Here is a 25,857-nt window from a genome sequence, read left to right as displayed (position 1 = left end):
TTATATATCTAAGTATACAATATACTATACATCTAACTATACAATATGTTATATATCTAACTATACAATATGCTATATATCTAAGTATACAATATGTTATATCTCTAAGTATACAATGTCTTATGTCTCTAAGTATACAATGTCTTATATATCTAAGTATACAATATGCTATATATCTAAGTATAGAATATGTTATATATCTAAGTATACAATGTCTTATGTATCTAAGTATACAATGTGTTATATATCTAAGTATACAATATGCTATATATCTAAGTATACAATGTGTTATATATCTAAGTATATAATATGCTATATATCTAAGTATACAATATGCTATATATCTAATTATATAATATGCTGTTTATATAAGTATACAATGTGTTATATATCTAATTATATAATATGCTGTATATATAAGTATACAATATGCTTATATCTAATTATATAATATGCTATATATCTAAGTATACAATATGCTATATATCTAATTATATAATATGCTGTATATATAAGTATACAATGTGCTATATATCTAATTATATAATATGTTATATATCTACGTATACAATGTGTTATATATTTAAGTATACAATGTCTTATATATCTAAGTATACAATGTGTTATATATCTAAGTATACAATGTCTTATATATCTAAGTATACAATGTGTTATATATATAAGTATACAATGTGTTATATATTTAAAATGATAATAACTGAACAGGATTTCCAGTTTCAGGTACATGTTATAAATTGGAAGTTGTTTTAGCAAACAGCCATATAATAGGGTATCTGGGGTCTGTACATTATAGAAATCGAATTCCTGATGTTATTTACTATCCAGTTTCCAACATGTACCTCTAACTACCTGTAACATAAACTATGATACATCTTGTCCATCCACAGGTTGCCAACTTATCTAGATCTACTTCGTAAAGATGACGTTTCGATAAGCTGTTTGACTGTGAACAGTAACCCTAACTTGTGATTTATAATGACAAAGTCTGATTCTAACCCTAACTTGTGATTTGTAATGACAAAGTCTGATTCTAGTTTCAGATGTTTATCACTAGAGATATGGCATAACAAACGTCAATAGTTTTAATAGTTTCATTACGAAAACAGGGAAAAGGTGTGGGGGAATTTCTATAAAATGAGTTGTTTTTGTATAACTTTAAATAAATACGACTAATCATCAGAAAAAATGACACATTTCAATATAAGGTATAATTTATATAAGACACATTTTTTAAGCCTTGCGTTTTCGTGTTTTATACGACTACTTCGTCATCTGTCGAAGGACCTTCACCAAATTTCACATGAAGGTTTGTTAGGTCCATTGAGATTTCACAGATTTGTGCTTTGCAGTTTTTATGGACTTTTTTTTCCAATTAAATATCTTAATATAACCTGTCATTAACCAAGAATTTAACATAATTTCCTTCTATAGTACGGGTACTCCAGCTAGTTGTTAATTGGTTTTAATTTATAGTTTATATCATTAAAATATACAGAAGAAAGTGTCATAACAATATTCTACATATTATAATAAACATATATAGAGCTTTTGTTTTAATAAACAAAGTCTCAGAAGTCGTTGAGATGTAACGAGCAAAGATTCGTTTCAGCAACAACAGAGAGCGCTAGAATAATCACATATGGCGAGAATATGGGTAGAACAGTCGCCAGTTTTAAGGTTTTCAAAACCGACGAAACTTTAATTCACTGGTTGGTGTAGAAAGCTTTGTGAAAACTTCCATATTTAGTTAGAAGTAATATTTCTGGTTATTTTAAAGATTAATTATATATATATATATATAATGCTACAAATGTCCTAACGACACTTCATGACACTAAAGACGTTTCTCTGTTTTCTTGTTTCACAGCCTGTAATGGAATTCTGATTCAGCCCTCGTGCTATTGATCCGTCATGCGTAGTTTCTACAACTATGTTTTTTATTTAAATACTTGCAGCAGAAATGTTGAAGGTTGGCATGGAAACGGGAAATGAAAGGAAAAAAACAAGTGATTTCATTTGCGGAGAACTGTCCGTGTAATATGTGATTGAATATCGTCTGAGTTTAAATATCCCACTTTGTCATTCGCTGGATTTCTAAGTAATTAAAAACTTACAAGTAATTAGGATACACACAGATATAAAATATCACCCGTAAGTAATGTGCTGATTGATAATAAATAATACAGTCCAAGCCCGTGAGGTGTATAAACAAAGGTTCAGAGGTTATAGGACACTAAAGAAGGAAAGTAAACAAGGAACTTGAATTATCTGTGCTTCACAGATCCACTGCTACATACATGCGTTAGTACAAGCCATCAATCACAAGAGTTTCAGCTTGTAGACCGTAATAAACTAGTTACATACCACTGTGTAGAGCTAACAGCACTTTACCTGCCAAACATCATACAACTAGCATTATAGAATATATATATAGAACTAACTGGAATCGGCTACAGAATGTCATTTTGAACCCAACGATATCTCTTCAATCGGCTACAAAGTGTAATTTTGAACCCAACGATATCTCTTCAATCGGCTACAGAGTGTCATTTTGAACCGAACGATATCTCTCCAATCGGCTATAGAGTGTCATTTTGAACCCAACGATACCTTGTAATAACAGATTTTAAACCTGAACTGCTGGTTTTGTGTTTTTCTTACTTTGCTAAATGAACTTTTCCTTAAACACAGACTTAATATTATACCTGAACGTGTTGTGTGTTAATATTATACCTGAACGTGTTGTGTAGGTTTGTTTTAATATGTGAAACGTACACACAAAGCTCATAGTATTGTCCATCGTACCGGATCATACTTAACGATACAGGTAACCATTGTAACCCGCAAGGTTAGTGAAAATTTATAACCATACGATGGACACACCACAGATAATGCTGTGTTAACAAACAAAAACAATTCGAATTTTTGTTTAGTTCTTTGAATGTTTGTCTTGTGAGTATTTTTTTCGTTCATTTCTCTGGAATTTCTCTTTTCTTATTATATTAAAGTAAGTGGTTATTATTTTTCAAACTGAATTCAAGCACCTAAACTATTCAACGAATCCGTTTAATTTCAAGATCTGTTTGTTTATATTTTATTCAGTTTTACACCCCGACCACCAGATGGTGTGAAAGATAATTTCTAACCTAGTTTTCCAGTGTTTACTAGTTGGTAGCTGTTTGTTTGTTTGTTTGTTTTAATTTCGCGCAAAGCTACTCGAGGGCTATCTGCGCTATCCGTTCCTAATTTAGCAGTGTAAGACCAGAGGGAAGACAGCTAGTCATCACAACCCACAGCTAACTCTTGGGCTACTCTTTTATCAACAAATAGTGGGATTGACTGTCTCATTTTAACGCTCCCACGACTGAAAGGGTGTGTATGTTTTTGTGACGGGCTCTCGAATCCGCGACCCTCGGATTATGAGTCGAGCGCATTAATCACCTAGCTATGCCGGTCCTCTAGTTGGTAGCCAATCCACGTTCTTATAACTATCACAGTACGTAGCTCTACAGTAATGTAATAATTATAAATTACTTATTATCGAATCTAGGAAAATATAGACAATGTTATGTTCCCCTAGTGAGACAGATAAAACCTATGGTTCGATCCCACACGATACTGCAGGTAACGCATCGTAGCTTTGTTTTTTTTAACAAATATAAACTCGTGGCACAGCAATATGTCTGCAGGCATACAACCCGACAAACCGTATTCCGATACGCGTGGAGAGCAGAACATCCATTGTGTAACTTGACGCTTTATTACAAGCAAAACCGTTTCACAAATATTTCGTTTATTACAACAATGGTGGCTTTACGAACTGTCTTTGTTTTGTTCCGTTCTATAATTATTGAATTACACACCGAACAGACGGCTTGAAGTGTTAATTACCACAAACTTATCTTTTTATTTGTGGATTATAATTACAATTCTTAAAATCGTTTATTAAGTTTAGTCTTTAAGAAAATTCTAGTTGCGTGATAAAATATGGATATACATCACACAGGATTTCGAAACGAAACGCCATGATAGATAAGTGTCATTATGGAAAGCAGTTTGTTCATCCATCCATTACACCGTGGGAAGCCTTAATTACCATAACAACAAGTAGTCCTGGTTACCATAGACACAAACAAACAAAGAAAAACTAAACCATTTATTATCTTATTCAGAATCGAACAGAGAAAGACACCAGAAACACACAGTAGTTTTTATTACAATACATTATAACGAACCTCTCGTCTTAATGTGTTGAGTGCTATTTGACGAAAACGTGATCGAACCCGAACTTTTGGATCTATCATCTGGCACACCTGTTTCTAAGCCACGCCCTATCGTCTCAAGAAATACATCCTGTCTTATATATTATTTATACTATTATATTATTATTTATACTATTATATTATTATTTATACTATTATATTATTATTTATACTATTATATTATATTATTCATTATATTATATTATATTATATTATATTATATTATATTATATTATATTATATTATATTATATTATATTATATTATATTATATTATATTATATTATATTATTTATATAGGTAGGTTTAAATACTTGTTGGTGATTTTTTTTTATTATTGAATTTCGCCCAAAGCTGTAAGAGGGCTATCTCCGCTAACTGTTGGTACTTTTGAAATGATAGACAAAAGGGAAGACAGCCAGTTGACACCAACCACTGTTGATGTTATAAACCAAGAGGGAAGACAGCCTGTCAACACCAACCACTGTTTATGTGATTGACCAAAAGAGAAGACAGCTTGTCAACAGTAACCACTGTTTATGTGATAGACCAAGAGTAAAAACAGCTAGTCAACACCAACCACTGTCTATTCTTTGGTTACTGTTTTCAGGGCCCAACATGGCTAGGTGGTTAAGGCGCTCGACTCATAATCTGAGGATCGCAAGTTCGAGTCCCAGTCATATCAAACATGCTCGCCCTTTCAGCCGTGGGGTTGTTATAAAGTCACTGTCAGTCTCACTATGCGTTGGTAAAAGAGTAGCCCAAGAGTTGGCGGTGGGTGGTGATGACTAGGTACCTTCCCTCTAGTCTTACAATGCTAAATTAGGGACGGCTAGCGCAGATAGCCCTCGAGTAGCTTTGCGCGAAATTGAAAAACAATGCTACTTTATTTCAGCTAAAATAATTTGGTTTTAAAAGAAATATTGTGGATAAATTTTTAGAGTTTTATAGAATTTCTGAATAGTTTTCCAGTATTTTATACATGTATTTATTTGATACACGTCATGGAAGCTGTGGTGAAAGAATGATACAATTCATTGGTGATTGCTAGTCTTTGTTATCTTTAAACCGGTAAACTAAAATATATTGGTGGATTGATCGTTCTGTGTACCAGTCCGTGACCAACTGCCACATCACTTCGCAGCGACCTCTCTTGATTTTCACGTATCTGGGACAAGTCAAGTATATAGAAACTTGTTAAAACTCTCTGCTTTCATTTTCTCTGTTTTTAAAATATATTATTTTGCTGTTGAGATTAACAATGTAAATTAATAAATATTCGAGTCTATAATTTCCCGGACGGCTGGATAGGAGTGAAAAACCTTATGTTTTATTACGACCAATATTTAAAATCTTGTAACTGATCCGGGTTGATTTTTAGTTTCCTTCAATGTGCACATATTGCTCAGATGAAGCTAACATTCATTCAAACATAGACGTGTGTGTGTTTTCATATACCAAAGCTACATTGGGGTATCTGCTAAGTCCAACAAGGGGATCGAATCCCCTGGTTTTAGCGTTTTAAAGACTTGCCGCTGTACCAGAGGAGGACAAACAAACATAGGCAGAATTTAATGTTGAAATTGTAAAAGCACTCTGGTTCTTGAGACAAATTAAAAAATTCAAAAGGTTTTTCTTATCTAAGAATCATGAAAACAACTAATTGATTCCTATAATTAAGGTTTAACACCCTTAATTAAGGTGTAACACCCTACACAACACCTGTTATATTTCTCTTTCCCTGTAGGTTACTCTTATTTGTAAAATATGATTTTATTAAACGAAACACAAAGATTCATTGTGTTATATCTTAGTTTAAGTAGAATAAATATAAATAAATATTGTTTATAAATAGATATTGTTTATAAATAAATATTGTTTATAAATAGATATTGTTTACAAATATATATTGTTTATAAATAGATATTGTTTTTCAATAAATATTGTTTATGAATAGATATTGTTTATAAATAGATATTGTTTATAAATAGATATTGTTTATAAATAAAACGAGTTAATTTAGTTTCGTTAATCTCATTCTAAAAGCAACAGGATGTCAAGCATAGAAACGAGTCATTTAGGACGTCAAGCATAGAAACCAGTCATTTCTTTGATTTACAGTACAAACAAAGGACTCACCAACAGTTTGAGACCGGTTTGTTTCTTTCATCATCAAAAGTGTGGCTTCAACGTGAACACCATTAACATTATATGTAATGTTGATATGGAAGTGTTGATATGAATCTATATGGGTCTTAAACATATGATATAACTTTGTGAATTTAGAAGAAAAATTGACATATAAAATAAATATTGTTTATAAATAGATATTGTTTATAAATAGATATTGTTTATAAATAGATATTGTTTATAAATATATATTGCTTATAAATATATATTGTTTATAAATAGATATTGTTTATAAATATATATTGTTTATAAATAGATATTGTTTATAAATATATATTGTTTATAAATAGATATTGTTTATAAATAGATATTGTTTATAAATAGATATTGTTTATAAATAAAACGAGTTAATTTAGTTTCGTTAATCTCATTCTTATAGCAACAGGACGTCAACCATAGAACCAGTCATTTCGGACGTCAACCATAGAACCAGTCATTTCGGACGTCAACCATAGAAACCAGTCATTTAGGACGTCAAGCATAGAAACCAGTCATTTAGGACTCAAAAACCAAGGTTTGTACAACCCTCATCAGACCTCATCCATCTCTTAGAGCTAAAATGTGTGTGTGTTTTCTCAGAGCAAAGTCACATGAGGCGATATGGTGGTTCTGTCAAGGGGAATCAAACCATTGTAAATCCGTAGACTTACAGCTGTACCAACTGGAGATGTATAAAACAATTTCACTAAAACCTCCTTTACCTGTTAGCCTTTGATTGTAGAGTACTCATTGGAATTGAAACGGTTTATTATTATAAATATTAAAAATAAACGTTTTATTTTTATATACTGATCGGGTTTCAGAAATGTACTTGGCGTCTTCATGTGCTACCGTACATACATATACCACGAAGTCAATAATACAGCAAAATATCGATATGTTACCATAAACCATGTATTATGTAGTGAAGTCTATATGGTATATCAGATTGTGACATTCAACATCTTTTATTACTGATATAATAAACCCTGAAAAATGGTATATCAAACGATCACATGCAACATGTTTTATAAGTGGTATAATAAAAACTGAAGAATGGTACATCACACTGTCACATCCAGCACGTTTTATTACTAGTATAATAAACCCAATGGTATATCACATTGTCACATCCAACATGTTTTATTACAAGTGTAATAAAACCTGATGAATGGTATATCATAGTGTCATATCCAACATGTTTTATTACTAGTATAATAAATCTTGAATAATAGCATATCACACTGTTACATCCACATGTTTTATTACTAGTATAATAAAACCTGATGAATGGTATATCATAGTGTCACATCCAACATGTTTTATTACTAGTATAATAAACCCAATGGTATATCACATTGTCACATCCAACATGTTTTATTACTAGTATAATAAAACCTGAATAATGGCATATCACACTGTCACATCCAACATGTTTTATTACTAGTATAATAAACCCAATGGTATATCACATTGTCACATCCAACATGTCTAATTACTAGTATAATAAAACCTGAATAATGGCATATTACACTGTTACATCCACATGTTTTATTACCAGTATAATAAACGTTGAAGAATGGTATACCACACTGTCACATCAAACATATTTTATAACTAGTATAATAAAAACTGAAAAATGGTATATCACACTGTCACATCAAACATGTTTTATAACTAGTATAATAAAACCTGAAGAATGGTATATCATAGTGTCACATCCAACATGTTTTATTACTATCATAATAAAACTTCAATAATGGTATATCACACTGTCACATGCAACACGTTTTATTACTAGTATAATGAAACTAAAAGAATTGTTTATCACTCTGTGACATCAAACATGTTTTACTACTAGTATACATTAGTATACATGAAATCGAACTTACATCAAATGAGAGATAATTGTTTATATTAAACTCAGGTGTCAAAATTCTTACAGTGATATACATAGAAACTTGTTCTGCTCTTTAAACGCAAATGTGTTTGTCGTAACGAAGTGTAAAGTGTTATTACAACACAACTTGTAAGTTATAAAGAGAATTTGCGGCAGTTGATACCAAATGTAGTAACTGTACTTAAAGTTGTGCAAAGTCTAACGAGCCTGTACGTTTAGTCTAATGAGTTAATGAAGTGAGTTGTACAGATGTGCACGTGACAAACACGTGCCATTAACGTCCCGGATATACGAAGATTGATCGCTGAAGTCTTCAGCCGAGGTAATGAAACAAAGTTCGGCTGTTCACGAAAACCTGGGCAGGAGTAAGCTTTGAATAATTCAGAAAAAAAGAAAAATAGTTCGTTTGCTTTATTTATGTAGTGAATAAACGTAGTAGATAAAGCATGTTGGACACAGTAATATACTGTTCGAAAAAGAAAACTTGTTACGTTGAGAAATGTGATTCCACTTATATAAACAAGTAAACATAGATCATATTACACCATCTGGGTGTATGAATAACTGTTTGTAATAGCTTCAGAAAACAATGTTTTCTCTCAAGATGTGCAGCACTGGTAATGTAATTATAAGCCAAAAGGAAAGTTAAACAGTATAGACCGAAGTCCAGAGGAATACTCTTACCACCGGAAAATTTGATTAGTATAGATGAATGACCTTTAGTATGCCTCCATTATCCAAATTATATCACTTGGCCAATTAATATATTCCAAAGAACGGTTCAGGTAAGATTAATAACCTTTGGTATACCAGAATCACATAAACTGACCAAAGGACGGTTCAGGTAAGATTAATAACCTTTGGTATACCACAATCACATAGACTGTCCAAAGGACGGTTCAGGTAAGATTAATAACCTTTGGTATACCACAATGACATAGACTGTCCAAAAGGCGGTTCAGGTAAGATTAATAACCTTTGGTATACCAGAATCACATAAACTGACCAAAGGACGGTTCAGGTAAGATTAATAACCTTTGGTATACCACAATCACATAGACTGTCCAAAGGACGGTTCAGGTAAGATTAATAACCTTTGGTATACCACAATCACATAGACTGTCCAAAGGACGGTTCAGATAAGATTAATAACCTTTGGTATACCAGAATCACATAGACTGTCCAAAGGACGGTTCAGGTAAGATTAATAACCTTTGGTATACCAGAATCACATATACTGTCCAAAGGACGGTTCAAGTAAGATTAATAACCTTTGGTATACCACAATCACGTAGACTGTCCAAAGGACGGTTCAGGTAAGATTAATAACCTTTGGTATACCAGAATCACGTAGACTGTCCAAAGGACGGTTCAGGTAAGATTAATAATTTTTGGTATACCAGAATCACGTAGACTGTCCAAAGGACGGTTCAGGTAAGATTAATAACCTTTGGTATACCACAATCACATAGACTGTCCAAAGGACAGTTCTATGTATATTTAATGCTATTAAATAAATTGTCGAATCTTAGAGACATATTCTCTCAGCAGAATGGCTCAGACACAGAATAACTAACAGAATTGTTAGTATCAATTACATAAGTTAACCATCTCCTGTACTAAATAGTCACTCAAATATTGACATAATTATCTATCCCATGTTGCCACATTTTACTGGTAAGCCTAAGTCTCCTCACTGGAGAAACTGAAAACTGAAGTGAGAACTAAAACGGCTGTATGGAGTTATTGAGAAACTTGAAATATTTGAAACAACCTGGAGAACCTTTACCCTGGACGGGGGTTATGCATCTTCTTGATTAATGAAAGGTTATCTTAGGGAATGAAGTGTTGCTTCTCTTATAACTAATTGTAGAAAGCGCAAAAAAAAACCAGTAAAACAGCAAAACACAAAATGTGGTAATGCAAATATTCATGTATCTCCGCATGAACCCAACAAGTATTCGTGCCAAAAACAACACAAAACACACGAAAACGCAAAACTGAAATTTTGTAGATACTCCCCCCATTGACCTAATGAACCTTCATACAAAGTTTGATGAAGATTCATCCACACCCTACGAAGTATTTACATGGACGTTCAACAGACAGTAATATTCATATTTATATATGAACCTTATTTAATATTAAACCATGTTTTACTACTTTCTATAAATACGTGATTTAGATATATCTAATAAACAGTAGATGTATCCTTTATACATATCCAGTATGTTGTAAATATATCATTTAGACATGTTCAGCAAACTGTAAATATACCCTTTGGATATATCCAGTAAACTGTAAATATACCCTTTAGATATATCTAGTAAACAGTAAATATATCCTTTAGTTATATCTAGTAAATAGTAAATACATCCTTTAGATATATCTAGTAAACAGTAAATATATCCTTTAGATATATCTAGTAAACAGTAAATATATCCTTTAGATATATCTAGTAAACAGTAAATATATCCTTTAGTTATATCCAGTAAACTATGCTGCTCCTTTAGTTGTCTGGAATACTGAGAATCCGAAGAATCCAGAGGGTATGTTATGTAAACCAAGGATAGTTTTGTTTGAAAAATAACACACATAAGTGTAACTACTACTCACTTCAATATATATATTACCAACTTGGTAATTAACGGCTGCTTTAATTACCATAAAGAGAACCATAAGTTCGTGTGAGAATGTTAATGTTAAAACAATAAAAAGATATACATTACGTTATATTCTTATTATTTATACCCTTTCAGAATGAGAATGTTAATGTTAAAACAATAAAAAGATATACATTACGTTATATTCTTATTATTTATACCCTTTCAGAATGAGAATGTTAATGTTAAAACTTTACCAGCACGTTACAATATTATGTTTTTACATTAATTAGAAGGATGTTATCAGATTATGACAGATGTTATTATATTAATCAGAAGGACGTTATCAGATTCTCAAAGATGTTTCTACATTAATCGGAAGGACGTTATCAGATTCTCAAAGATTTTTCCTACGGTAATCAGAAGGACATTATCGGATTATCACAGCCATTATTACAGTAATAGGTAGGAAGTTACTAAATTATCAGAGACATTATCACATTAATCAGAAGAATATTCGAAAGGCTGTTTTTACCAATTGCCATGTTTATGTTATTAATAACAACTATCGCATTAGTCATTCTAACATAAGAAACTAGAGGACTGACCAATTTATTCTAAGTTATTATCTAGCTAGTATGTCAATGGAAGGAATCGAACACCTGATTTTAGAGTTCTGAGTCACTAAACGTACCGCTGTTACATCGGGAGTCCTATGATATGATTGACAAATATTACAATATAACGGATAAGGGTGACCATACTTTGTATAATATAATACTTTCATAAAAGAAAGAAAGCAACAGATTTACCCTAAACACGTCAAGATAATCAAAAATAACACAACAGTGTTTATAAAGTAACACAACAATGTCTACAAAGTAAAATAACAATGTCTATAGAGTCACAACACAATATATATAAAATAACATAACAGTGTCTATAAAGTAACATAACAATGTACATAAAGTCAAACCACAATGTCCATAAAGTAACACAACAATGTCTATAAAGCAACACAACAGTGTCTATAACACAACACCACAATGTATATAAAGTAACATAATGTCTATAAAGTAACACAACAATATTTATAAAGTCACACTACAATGTATATAAAGTAACACAGCAATGTCTATAAAGTAACATAACAATGTCTATAAATTAACATAGCAATGTCTATAAAGTAACATAGCAATGTCTATAAAGTAACATAACAATGTCTATAATACAACACCACAATGTATATAAAGTAACATAATGTCTATAAAGTAACACAACAATACTTATAAAGTCACACTACAATGTATATAAAGTAACACAGCAATGTCTATAAAGTAACACAACAATGTCTATAAATTAACATAGCAATGTCTATAAAGTAACATAGCAATGTCTATAAAGTAACATAACAATGTCTATAAGTAACATAACAATGTCTATAAAGTTACACAACAATGTATATAAAGTAGCACAACAATGTCTATAAATTAACATCGCAATGTCTATAAAGTAACACAACAGTGTCTATAAAGTGACATAACAATGTACATAAAGTCACACTACAGTGTCTATAAAATAACATAACAATGACTGTAAAGAGGCAAAGAGATTATTTTGACAGTCTAAACCATGTTAGATGTGTCAGTGTGATATACCATTCTTCATGTCTTATTATACAAGTAATAAAACATGTTAGATGTGACAATGTGATATACCTGATGAAAATTTGTAGAATAGACGGCAACTTCCTGTTGTGGAGAGACAAGCGTAGAGGACGACGTTTCGAAAGTCTTCTGCCTTTCGTCCTCTGCACTTGTGTTTCCTCAACAGGCATTTGCCGTCCATTCTACAAAGTTTCATCATGAATACTCTGCCTGAACAATCTATATTTAAATATGGTTCAGTATATCTTTAATACATTTACAGACGAAGGGTATCAGTGGTAAGGAAACTGTGAAAATTGTGCAAATTGATATGTTTTAATTACGTGTTAAGTCTTAACTAACTGAATGAATAATAAACTAAAGCGGTACATATTCATAGGTTTTAATTACGTGTTAAGACTAAGCTAACTGAATGAATAATAAACTAAAGCGGTACATATTCATAGGATTTAATTACATGTTAAGACTAAACTAACTGAATGAATAATAAACTAAAGCCTTACATATTCATAGGTTTTAATTACTTGTTAAGACTAAACTAACTGAATGAATAACAAACTAAAGTGTCATCAAATGTCTTACTTTATGTGTTTATAATAGAAAGGTTTTATAGTTATAAATACTAAGGAAATCGTATATTTAACGAAAGTTAACAGTTACTTTTGCTTCATAAAGATTATATTTTTCACAGTGAACTCTATACTTCAGTATTTACTATAAATACTTCCTTAGAAATAATTATAAACCCGCCGTTCTTTGAGTTGCCAATTGAAAACATAACATGCAGGATTCTATGAACGTGTAAGCTTTAAACAAATATTGTATAATATATTTTAAAGCATAAAATATTGTATATATACATATATACTTCAGATAAAACTAGAGATGTAACATATGGTTATGTAAATATGTAATTTATATATATATATGGCTAATTTATGTATTCGCTCGCTGATTACATTGCTAACAAACTCAAACTGAAGAAATATTGCGAAAAAAATATGTAAAAACTTATGTCAGCGATCAGTAAGTTTACATTTATTTAAGGGACCTCACAATGTCGGTATTACTTAAAAACTTTAATCTAAAACAAGATTAAAAAGATAAGAGAACTTAAAAACGTAGCACTAACTAGGTTTAAAAAAAACAAAACTGTTCAACAACATTCAAACACAGAACTATACCAGCTAGATCTTAGTGTTATAAAAAAACAAAACTGTTCAACAACATTCAAACACAGAATTATACCAGCTAGATCCTAGTGTTATTAAAACAACAAAACTGTTCAACAACATTCAAACACAGAATTATACCAGCTAGATCCTAGTGTTATAAAAAAAAACAAACTGTTCAACAACATTCAAACACAGAATTATACCAGATAGATACTAGTGTTATTAAAACAACAAAACTGTTCAACAACATTCAAACACAGAATTATACCAGCTAGATCCTAGTGTTATCAAACACAGAATTAAAAAAACAAAACCGTTCAACAACATTCAAACACAGAATTATACCACCTAGATCCTAGTGTTATAAAAAAACAAAACTGTTCAACATCATTCAAACAGAGAATTATACCAACTAGATCCTAGTGTTATAAATAAACAAAACTGTTCAACAACATTCACACACAGTATTATACCAGCTAGATCCTAGTGTTATTTAAACAACAAAACTGTTAAACAACATTCAAACATAGAATTACACCAGCTAGATCCTAGTGTTATAAAAAAACAAAACTGTTCAACAACATTCAAACACAGAACTGTAACAGCTAGATCCTAGTGTTATTTAAACAACAAAACTGTTCAACAACATTCAAACACAGAATTATACTAGCTAGATCCTAGTGTTATAAAAAAACAAAACTGTTCAACAAAATTCAAACACAGAATTATACCAGCTAGATCCTAGTGTTATAAAAAAACAAAACTGTTCAACAACATTCTAACACAGAACTATAACAGCAAGATCCTAGTGTTATAAAAAAACAAAACTGTTCAACAGCATTCAAACATAGAATTATACCAGCTAAATCCTAGTGTTATAAAAAAACAAAACTGTTCAACAACATTCAAACACAGAACTATAACAGCTATATCCTTGTGTTATAAAAACAAAACTGTTCAACAACATTCAAAAAAAAAAATACCAGCTAGATCCTAGTGTTATAAAAAAAATGTTCAACAACATTCAAACTCAGAACTATACCAGCTGGATCCTAGTGTTTTAAAAAAACAATACTGTTTAACAACGTTCAAACACAGAATTATATAGCTAGATCCTAGTGTTATAAAAAAACAAAACTGTTCAACAACATTCAAACACAGAATTATACCAGCTAGATCTTAGTGTTATAAAAAAACAAAACTGTTCAACAACATTCAAACACAGAATTATACCAGCTAGATCTTAGTGTTATAAAAACAAAAGTGTTCAACAACATTCAAACACAGAATTATACCAGCTGGATCCTAGTGTTATGAGAGTAATGTTACATCGTTAAATTTTAAACATAAAATCAAAACATTGGACAGAAAAGTTTTTTTGAATCTAAGCAACAACGTTTTTATATAATAAGTTATGTTAGTAGTGTTTACCTTTTTGTAAACACGCGATTTTCTTGTTTCTATATCTATAATACGTTTATAAACACGACTTCTCTAGATGTATTATAGTCACATAATCATTGTTATACTCTGTCCGTTTTTACTTTTGATAAAACAAATCCGTTTTATTTCCTTTTTGTTGTTGTTGTTTTCGTTGTTTCATATTCCAACTGTATTCGGTGCCGGCAAGGCCAGATGGTTAAGGCACTGACTTACTCGTTATCCGAGGGTCGTGGGTTCGAATCCCCGTCACATAAAATATGCTCGCCTTTTCAGCCGTGGAGGCGATATATTGTGACGTTCAGTCCTACTATTCGTCGGTAAAAGTTAAGCCCATGATCTGACCGTGAGTGGTACTGACTAGCTGCCTTCCCTCTAGTCTTACACTGCTAAATTAGGGACGGCTAGTGCAGATAGCCCTCGAGTAGCTTTGCGTGAAATTCAAAACAAAGCAAACTAATATAATATTTTAGAATATATAAATAACGTGATATAATATTCTAGTCATGCGTGGTTTTTCGTTTATAATATTTCTAGCTTTTTAGAAAAAAAATATTTGTTCGTGAAGAATGGGATAATTTATTATGTAACATAATAACTCTATGAATAGGATTGTAACGTTACAGAGGATTACTGAATATTATTATAACGTCACATACATGGAAGTACTGTAGAAAGGTGTTTTTAACTATCGTTCTCTTTTTGAGCTTGAAACCTAATGTCCATTTTGATTTGTTAGATTTACCATTGCATAACTCACAGCTTACTATTCAAAACCTTTCAATTATCCTTACCAAGTGTTATTAGTATAAAACTTTTGCAGTGATAATGAAGTAATAGTTATTTCCTGAACACGAACTTATCGATACTGAGATAAATAAACGTTTGTTATTAAGCAAAAAGTTGAACTATGACACTCTGTGGTTAACGTCAGACCCAGATTTAGAATTATAAGCTCTGAACCTTACCTCTGTGTCAGAGATAGGAACAATAAAGAGAAGTCCGAGGCTCGAACCAGTTTTCGTTATCGTAGGTTTGTTCATCAGCTATATACATCTCAATAAATGTTTGAAACCTTAAATAGGCTAACTATGCATTTCAGAAAACAGTAATTTATATTTCAAAGAAGAGAGTCTTGTAATTGAGATAAAAACTGACCTGAAAAGATTACGATTTGATTGAATAGAAGGTTGTTAACAAAACATGAAATCCTCCACCTAACGGTGTAACTTGTAATTTAGTTTTCGAAAGTTTTTCGAGTAAGTAAATATTATTAACAACTTCAAGTTATGAAAATTTGTTTTCGAGAAAAACCCACATGAAAGATGTGTTTATTGTGGCTTATCGTAACTTTTATCTGGGATACGTTATAAAATGATATTCTTCAGAGGTACTTGGAAAATGTATTATTTTTTATGTAAGTAACCAACAGAAAACAATCGAACAGAGTAACCTATTAATTCAAATTTCAAAACATAATCCTAAAGTAGTTGTTATTGTTCTGTGACAAATGTTGTAAAATAATAACCATCATAAAATCATAAATTTCAAAATTGCCACTTAATATATCGTCTTATCAACACACTTCCGTATTTTCAATAACGTATCATAATAAGTTTTAAACTACGAAGCTTTAGAACTAAGTTTACGTTTTAACTAAAAGAATCAGTTGTTGTAGAATAAGGAAAATAAATTACAAACTCACAAATCAAAGATGTTCCAGCTTTCTCTTCCGAGTTGCCTCTACTCCATTTTGTATATCTTGTTAAATGGTTGTCGTGTTTTAAACGTTTATTTTTAAATACTTCTAAAGTAGATTACACAACAGTCGCAAATGTTAGGAATCTGTATAGATTCAAATAGCACGTGAAACCTACACTGGGTTTTGTTTGTTTGACAATTATACAACTTATTTTATTTGATATATATCTAGAAATAAGAACTATAAAGAAGGCTTACTTTATGTGTAAAGGAACGCTATTAAAAATTCGTTCCAGTGATATATACTCTCAACAACTGTACTTAAATAGTTTGTTTTGAATTTCGCGCAAAGCTACTCGAAGGCTGTTTGGTCTAACTGTTACTAATTCAGCAGTGTAAGACTAGAAGGCTGTTTGCTCTATCTGTTACTAATTTAGCAGTGTAAGACTAGAAGGCTGTTTGCTCTATCTGTTACTAATTTAGCAGTGTAAGACTAGAAGGCTGTTTGCTCTATCTGTTACTAATTTAGCAGTATAAGACTAGAAGGCTGTTTGCTCTATCTGTTACTAATTTAGCAGTGTAAGACTAGAAGGCTGTTTGCTCTATCACTAATTTAGCAGTGTAAGACTAGAAGGCTGTTTGCTCTATCTGTTACTGATTTAGCAGTGTAAGACTAGGAGGCTGTTTGCTCAATCTGTTACTAATTTAGCAGTATAAGACTAGAAGGCTGTTTGCTCTATCTGTTACTAATTTAGCAGTGTAAGACTAGAAGGCTGTTTGCTCTATCTGTTACTAATTTAGCAGTATAAGACTAGAAGGCTGTTTGCTCTATCATTAATTTAGCAGTGTAAGACTAGAAGGCTGTTTGCTCTATCACTAATTTAGCAGTGTAAGACTAGAAGGCTGTTTGCTCTATCTGTTACTAATTTAGCAGTGTAAGACTAGACGGCTGTTTGCTCTATCACTAATTTAGCAGTGTAAGACTAGAAGGCTGTTTGCTCTATCTGTTACTAATGTAAGACTAGAACGAAGTCAGCTAGTCATCACCACCCACCGCCAGCTCATTATAACGACCCTACGACTGAAATGGCGAGCATGTTTGGTGTGACCGGGATTCAAAGCCGCGACCGTCGGATTATGAGTCGAGCACTTAACCCACCTGGCCATGCCGGGCCTGCGTAAAGTAGTTAATGTTTTAAATTAACACGTGAGCAAAAGATGCAAAGACTGGATTAACATAAAATAAAAATTAACTTTTTACAGCAATAAACAGTGTGTGAAGTTTGTGATAGTGTCAAAAAAGTAAAATGTAAACAATGTGTGAACATTGTGATTGTATGAAAAACAGTAAAATATAAACAATGTATGAGAAAGCAAAATATAAACAACGTGTGAACTTTGTGATAGTGTGAAAAACAGTGAAATATAAACAATGTGCGAACTTTGTCACAGTGTGAAAAGTAAATGTAAACAATGTGTGGAGTTTGTCATAGTGTGAAAAAAGTAAAATGTAAACAATATGTGAACTTTGTGATTGTGTAAAAAGTAAAATATAAACACTGTGAACTTTGTGACAGTGTGAAAAACAGTAAAACATAAACAATGCGTGAACTTTGTCATAGTGTGAAAAACATTAAAATATAAACAATGTGTGAACTTTGTCATAGTGTGAAAACATTAATGTAATGTTCGGTATGTGGACGTAATGTGTTGTGTTATTCAATTTGTGGACTTAATATGTTGTAACGATCAGTCTGTTGTGTCAACATAATGTGTTGTGTTGTTTAGTCTGTTTGGAAGACATAATATGTTATAATGTTCAGTGTATTGTATCGACTTACTGTGTTGTGAAAGCTATTACTAAATGTTATTTCGAGGTCATATATTTATATTGAGCAGTTTTTCACAACACAAAAATACCTAACATTCATCTGAATTGTAAAACCTATATTACTCATTTTACAATTTTTAATATAAACACATAAAACCGGTCTAATTCGCTTACATGTAAACCACGAATGTAGAATATTGTACTCTGTATGCTTACCCGTTCGTTGCTAGGCTTAGCTCCACGGAAAAGCCGTATGGCGGACATATTAACAGATTTTAACGGGAAACTTGTAATCAATGTACTTCACGAAACTTGGTGCAAGACAAAATCGATATTCTACTAGAAAGTGAGAAAATTAGTTAGTTTTTAGTGAAGCCAAATAGTTCTATATTCGGAAAGAACTAATCTTGCTACGTGATATATATACATTTATACATGTGACTGCTTTACTACAGTTTATAGAACAAAACGATAATACAGTGCTATCATTGTATTTCCTGTATAAAAATGTGTAAGTAACTAGTCCTAGCTACATAAGTGGATTTGGAAATTAGGTAAAGCCATCTATTTTATAGAACAGAAACAACACGTGTAGCATTTAGGAATGTTTGATATTAGTAACATACGTTAAGAAAAATACTGTTACATTTATTATCAGTTGCTTAGTACAATGGAACTTTCAAAATTCGCGTTGTTTTATTAATAAAGGAAAATACTGTTACATTTATTATCAGTTGCTTAGTACAATAGAACTTTCAAAATTCGCGTTGTTTTATTAATAAAGGAAAATACTGTTACATTTATTATCAGTTGCTTAGTACAATGGAACTTTCAAAATTCGCGTTGTTTTATTAATATTGTTTCTCTGAAATATTTTTTTTTTCCCTAATACCGTTTTGAAGGATCATGTTACGTTCTCTGGATGTTGTTAGACACGCTGGGGATAACATGAGGTTCACCTGATAAACAATGGACCACACATGTAAGCTAGGACTTTTTGATAAACTATTGACCACATATGTAAACTAGGACCTTTTGATAAACTATGGACCGCACTTGTAAACTAGGACTTTTTGGAAAACTATGGACCACACATGTAAACTAGGTCTTGTTGATAAACTATGGACCACTCATGTAACTAAGACAAACATTACATCTTGGTACGTTTCGCTAAGACAAACTCTACACTATGCTACGTTTAGTTAAAACAAACTCTTCACTATGGTACGTTTAGTTAAAACAAACTCTACACCATGGTACGTTTAATTAAGACAAACTCTTCACTATGGTACGTTTAGTTAAGACAAACTCTACACTATGCTACGTTTAGTTAAGACAAACTCTTTACTATGGTACGTTTAGTTAAGACAAACTCTTCACTATGGTACGTTTAGTTAAGACAAACTCTTCACTATGGTACGTTTAGTTAAGACAAACTCTTCACTATGGTACGTTTCGCTAAGACAAACTTGACACCATGGTACGTTTAGTTAAGACAAACTCTACACTATGGTACGTTTAGTTAAGACAAACTCTTTACTATGGTACGTTTAGTTAAGACAAACTCTTCACTCTGGTACGTTTAGTTAAGACAAACTCTACACTATGGTACGTTTAGTTAAGACAAACTCTTCACTCTGGTACGTTTAGTTAAGACAAACTCTTTATTATGGTACGTTTAGTTAAGACAAACTCTTCACTATGGTACGTTTAGTTAAGACAAACTCTTCACTATGGTACGTTTCGCTAAGACAAACTTGACACCATGGTACGTTTCGCTAAGACAAACTTGACACCATGGTACGTTTAGTTAAGACAAACTTGACACCATGGTACGTTTAGTTAAGACAAACTCTACACTATGGTACGTTTAGCTAAGACAAACTTTACACTATGGTACGTTTAGTTAAGACAAACTCTTCACTATGGTACGTTTAGTTAAGACAAACTCTTCACTATGGTACGTTTAGTTAAGACAAACTCTACACTATGGTACGTTTAGTTAAAACAAACTCTTCACTATGGTACGTTTAGTTAAGACAAAGTTTACACAATGGTATGTTTAGTTAAGACAAACTAAACAACATGGTACGTTTTGTTAAGACGAACTACACACCTTGGTATGTTTAGCTAAGAAAAACTTTACACCATAGTATGTTTAGTTAAGACAAATTTTACATCCTGGTACGTTTAGTTAAGACAAACATTACACCATAGTACTTAATATACCTAATGTACCTATTATTGTCCTGTCTTAGTAATAAGCTTTTACTGCCGTAGAGATAGCCTTGTCTTAAATCGTTCAAAAAATACAATGGTGACGTTCGTGTTAGTTTAGCTTTGTGATAAAAATTATTCTTTTTGTTGTTCATGGCTTCTTCCTTTACCATGTAAGATATTACAGCTGGAAATCTGTTGCAACTTCACTTCCATCAGACTCTGTTGATGGATATAGAACTATTCAAATGCTACCATGCAATAACCACCTTCGTTTCGAAACATTAACTTCGTGGTATTGGTGTTTTAAAGTATGGTGATTAAAAATGGTCATCCACGTGCTGGTTTTACTTCGAGTAGATATTTTTTTATATCCGTAAACTTTATAACATTTGGTAATAATCTCGAAAAACAATAACAACTACACAGCTACTAAGAAAACGAGTTTTACAATGTAAACTGAATGTAAGTCTCGATATTAAAAGTTACTACAATGTAAACTGAATTTAAGTCTCGATATTAAAAGTTACTACAATGCAAACTGAATGTAAGTCTCGATATTAAAAGTTATTAGAATGTAAACTGAATGTAAGTCTTGATATTAAAAGTTACTACAATGCAAACTGAATGTAAGTCTCGATATTAAAAGTTATTAGAATATAAACTGAATGTAAGTCTCGATATTAAAAGTTATTAGAATGTAAACTGAATGTAAGTCTCGATATTAAAAGTTACTACAATGTAAACTGAATGTAAGTCTCGATATTAAAAGTTACTACAATGTAAACTGAATGTAAGTCTCGATATTAAAAGTTACTACAATGCAAACTGAATGTAAGTCTCGATATTAAAAGTTATTAGAATGTAAACTGAATGTAAGTCTAAATATTAAAAGTTACTACCATTACATACATTGGATACTTTAGCCACACTTTTTTCTTCTGCTCTGACTTATGTCTCCACCCGTTAATCACGTTTAGTAAGGAGAAGACAGCTAAATAATGTTTTATTAGCTTATCAGTGTTAGTGTAAGAAATATAAGTGGATTGATATTAACTTACCCATGATACCAGCTCTTCCTTCTCAATATGACGTCATCTCATCAAGATGGCTGTTTGCATATTAACAAAATTTCTCTTACAACTTCATCACTTAGTTTATAGTTGTTGGACGCCTCAAACAAGCAAAACAACTGAACCAATATTTCTCAGGGAAGCTTCATCTCTAACTGTTTTCGCGTTTGTGTGTTTTTTTTTTTTTCCTGAAGCTACTAACCAACGTCCATGCAAACCTTTCATTAGTGGCGGGCTTCTGGCCCAGCCAGGAGGCCGTAGTGACATCACGAACTGCGGTCATTATGATAAGCGACTGCCACACACACATATACACACACCTATATTTATGGCTAGACTTCTAGAGTCTGTGTAACATAACTTCCTGCCTGGTTGTCCTTTTGTAACATAACTTCCTGCCTGGTTGTCCTTTTGTAACTCTTTTCTTCCTTTCTTCTCACTTCAGGTGACGGTAAGAAAAACTTTAACCCTTTCACCGTCACTACCACCATCTGCTTGCGTAACCCTGTGGGCGTGTCTCAACCCTTCTAGCCCCGGAAGTTTGGGGTCGTGGGAAGACATGCAACCAAACAGTTCCCTGGACTTATCTTTATGTATCTTTACTCTGAAGTATCCCTAGTTTCTATGGCGCTTTGTAGGTACGTTATATTTTAGTTCTATTAACTTCAGTAGGATTACCTTAGGTACATTATATGTTAGTTCTATTAACGTCGGTAGGATTAACTAATCATTTGTTTTAGGTTTTAACTCATTAGTTAATATCATTCTTTATATTTGATTCATAGTTTTGTGAGTGGAATTATTTCTTTTATTTCCTGATTTTCTAGGAAACTGAAAGGTTTCTTGTAATCACACTGTTCAAACCCAAGAAATCCTTCCACTGTAACATTAAGAAAAATACAGGCTTCAAATAAAGATATCGTATTGAAAGAAATAGAAATCTTGAAGCTTCTTGGAAAATAAACTTTATTTATCATTAGTTAATTTATTTACAAGCTTTATTACATCGAACATATACTGAGTTAGTGTTTTGAAATTTTGGGCTTTATGTAATGTTTCCAGAAAGCACGTTGTTAGCACTCCACCAGTAAAAAAACCACCAAAGAATCTACTTATAGAACATATATACTAAGTCTTCCGTAAATACGGGACCAGAGAAACTAATTATAAAACATATGTACAAGGTCTTTAGTAAACACAGCACCAGAGTAACTACTTATAGAACATGTATATAGATACTAGATCTTCAATAAACACATCCAGATAAACTACTTACTTATACTAGGTTTCGTATAAATACAGCTTAATAGAAGCTAACAATAAAACGAATATACTGGTTTTGTATAAATACAGCTTAATAGAAGCTAACAATAAAACGAATATACTAGGTTTCGTATAAATACAGCTTAATAGAAGCTAACAATAAAACGAATATACTAGGTTTCGTATAAATACAGCTTAATAGAAGCTAACAATAAAACGAATATACTGGTTTTGTATAAATACAGCTTAATAGAAGCTAACAATAAAACGAATATACTAGGTTTCGTATAAATACAGCTTAATAGGAGCTAACAATAAAACGAATATACTGGTTTTGTATAAGCACAGCCGCAGAGAAACTACCTATAGAACATATATACTAGGTTTCTTATAAACATAGTCAAAGAGAATCTATTTATAGTACATATATAATAGGTCTTCAGTACATATAGCACCAGAGAAACTAGGTATATAATATATATACTTTATCTTTAGTAAACACATCTTCAGAGAAACTACTTTTGAACACATATACTAGGTCTTCAGTGAACAGAGCACCAGAGAAACTACTTATACAACACATATACAAGGTTCGTATAAACACAGCCACAGAGAAACTTCCTATAGAGCATACACCCTAGGTCTTCAGTAAACACAGTACCATAAAAACTACTTAGAGAACTATACACTAGGTATGGAACATATATATATACAACTTCTTCAGCAAAGACAGCAACAAAGAAACTACTTAGAGAACTATACTTTAGGTCTTCAGTAAACACAGAACCAGATAAACTACTTACAGAACATATATACTAGGTCTTCACTAAACAAAGCCACGGAGAAACTACCTATACAACATTTATATAGGTTTCTTATAAACGCAGCCAGAGAAAAACTTCTTGTGGATTATATATATTAGTTTCCTATAAAAACAGATACCGAGAACTACATTTAGAACATATATATTCTAGGCTTCCTCTTAATTCAGGCACAGAGAACTACTTATGTAACATATATGCTATGTTTCGTATAAACACACCCACAAAGAAACTACCTATCGAACATCTATACTACGCTTCTTATAAACATAGCCAAAAAGAAACTAATTATAGTACATATATACTAGGTCTTCAGTAAACAAAGCACTAGAGAAACTACTTATAGAACATATATACAAGGTCTACAGTAAACATAGGAACAAAGAAACACATTACACAAAATATAAATATGGTCTTCAGTAAACACAGCACCATACTCACTACCTATAGAACATAAATACTATGACTTTGGAAAACACCACTTTAGAAAAACTACTTATAAGATACGGATATATACAGGGTGTTCAGTAAACAAACCACCATTGAAACTACTTTTAGAACATTTATACTAAGTCATCATACACACAGTACCTGAGGAACTACTTGCAGTACACATATTCTAAGTCTTTAGTAAACACAGGACCAGTGAAACTACTTTTAGAACATTTATACTAAGTCATCATACACACAGTACCTGAGGAACTACTTACAGTACACATATTCTAAGTCTTTAGTAAACACAGGACCAGTGAAACTACTTTTAGAACATTTATACTAAGTCTTCATACACACAGTACCTGAGGAACTACTTACAGTACACATATCCTAAGTCTTTAGTAAACACAGGACCAGAGAATCTACATATAGAACATTTATACTAAGTCATCATACACACAGTACCTGAGGAACTACTTACAGTACACGTATCCTAAGTCTTTAGTAAACAGAGGACCAGAGAATCTACATATAGAACATTTATACTAAGTCATCATACACACAGTATCTGAGGAACTACTTACAGTACACATATCCTAAGTCTTTAGTAAACACAGGACCAGTGAAACTACTTTTAGAACATATATACTAAGTCATCATACACACAGTACCTGAGGAACTACTTACAGTACACATATCCTAAGTCTTTAGTAAACACAGGACCAGAGAATCTACATATAGAACATTTATACTAAGTCATTCATACACACAGTACCTGAGGAACTACTTACAGTACACATATCCTAAGTCTGTAGTAAACACAGGACCAGAGAATCTACATATAGAACATTTATACTAAGTCATCATACACACAGTACCTGAGGAACTACTTACAGTACACATATCCTAAGTCTTTAGTAAACACAGGACCAGAGAATCTACATATAGAACATTTATACTAAGTCATCATACACACAGTACCTGAGGAACTACTTACAGTACACATATCCTAAGTCTTTAGTAAACACAGGACCAGAGAATCTACATATAGAACATTTATACTAAGTCATCATACACACAGTACCTGAGGTACTACTTACAGTACACATATCCTAAGTCTGTAGTAAACACAGGACCAGAGAATCTACATATAGAACATTTATACTAAGTCATCATACACACAGTACCTGAGGAACTACTTAAAGTACACATATCCTAAGTCTTTTGTAAACACAGGACCAGAGAATCTACATATAGAACATATATACTAAGTCTTCATA

At 31.8% G+C, this 25,857-nt stretch overlaps 1 long non-coding RNA gene across 4 annotated transcripts in view; it reads right to left on the bottom strand.

Moving 5' to 3' along the window:
* Positions 1–22,153, bottom strand: part of LOC143239191 (uncharacterized) — a 65,645-nt gene extending 43,492 nt beyond the window's left edge. The window contains exons 1-2 of one of the 4 annotated variants that reach the window (XR_013021050.1): positions 22,047–22,152; positions 18,985–19,107 (exon numbers count right to left, since the gene is read on the bottom strand). This is a non-coding gene — a long non-coding RNA (uncharacterized LOC143239191). Of the gene's footprint in view, positions 1–16,204; positions 16,387–18,984; positions 19,223–22,046 lie in introns of those variants that run through there. The other 3 variants (XR_013021051.1, XR_013021049.1, XR_013021052.1) reach the window with 3 other exon arrangements.
* Between the last annotated feature and the right edge of the window lie 3,704 nt (positions 22,154–25,857).

This window comes from Tachypleus tridentatus, chromosome 13 (genome assembly GCF_004210375.1).
Source record: "Tachypleus tridentatus isolate NWPU-2018 chromosome 13, ASM421037v1, whole genome shotgun sequence".
NCBI lineage: Eukaryota > Metazoa > Arthropoda > Merostomata > Xiphosura > Limulidae > Tachypleus > Tachypleus tridentatus.
Note: the sequence above shows the minus strand (reverse complement) of the source record. Positions and strands in the feature narration are given on the sequence as shown.